Source organism: Rattus norvegicus, chromosome 14, assembly GCF_021556685.1.
Source record: "Rattus norvegicus strain SHRSP/BbbUtx chromosome 14, alternate assembly SHRSP_T2T, whole genome shotgun sequence".
Classification (NCBI taxonomy): Eukaryota; Metazoa; Chordata; class Mammalia; order Rodentia; family Muridae; genus Rattus; species Rattus norvegicus.
In genome coordinates this window covers 2,845,491-2,846,387 of record NC_141547.1, presented here as the reverse complement: position 1 = coordinate 2,846,387, position 897 = coordinate 2,845,491, and positions in this window count along the sequence as shown.

Here is an 897-nt window from a genome sequence, read left to right as displayed (position 1 = left end):
GGTGGGTTCAATAAACCTCCCAAACTTTATTTTCCCCCTGGGGGTCCCTTTTCCATGAGGTGGGCTGTGTGTACTGGGCCTCTCTTTTGTTTGAGTTTTAATTGATCTGGCAGCTCCTCTCAGGAAAAATAACTAGGAACAGGCCACATCCGGGGTCCTGACTTATTTCCCAGTTCCAGCAATGCCAAGACTTGGATTGGCCACTTAATCAGCTAGGCCGAGTTTCTTGAATTCTTCTTCAGCACCAGCAAGAACAAAGGGCGTAGTCAGGCTTGGTGGTGCAGGCCTGGGATTTCAGCTACTCAGGAGGATGAGACAGGATGAGACAGCAGCCTGGGCTGCAGGGTGAGTTCAAGGCTATCCGTGGAAATCTACTGAGACAATGTTGCAAGATAAAACAATAAAAAGAGGATTTGGGATTGGCGCTGAATGATAGAGCCCTTGCCTAGCATGGTCTGAGCCCTAGGCCCAGACCCTAGGACTGCAAAAACAAAACAAAACACCAGGTGGGGTAGGGTATGAGCAAAATACATTGTGTGAAATTCTCAAAGATAAAAGAAATAAAATTAAAACAAACAAACAAAAAGAAACAAGAGGAAAGTAATCTTGAGGTGGAATATCAGGAAGCTCGACAGGAAGGTGATGGTTTTGTGTATGTTTCGAAGGTATTTTACACAAGGAATAAAAACATTTTAAGAATGTTACTGTGTGGGCTGGGGATTTAGCTCAGTGGTAGAGCGCTTACCTAGGAAGCGCAAGGCCCTGGGTTCGGTCCCCAGCTCCGGAAAAAAAGAACAAAAAAAAAAAAAAAAGAATGTTACTGTGTTACGTCACAGTACGTGTTGCGTCAGAGCAGTGTTACATCAACCAAATGTTGTTGGGCTCGTTCAAGTTGTC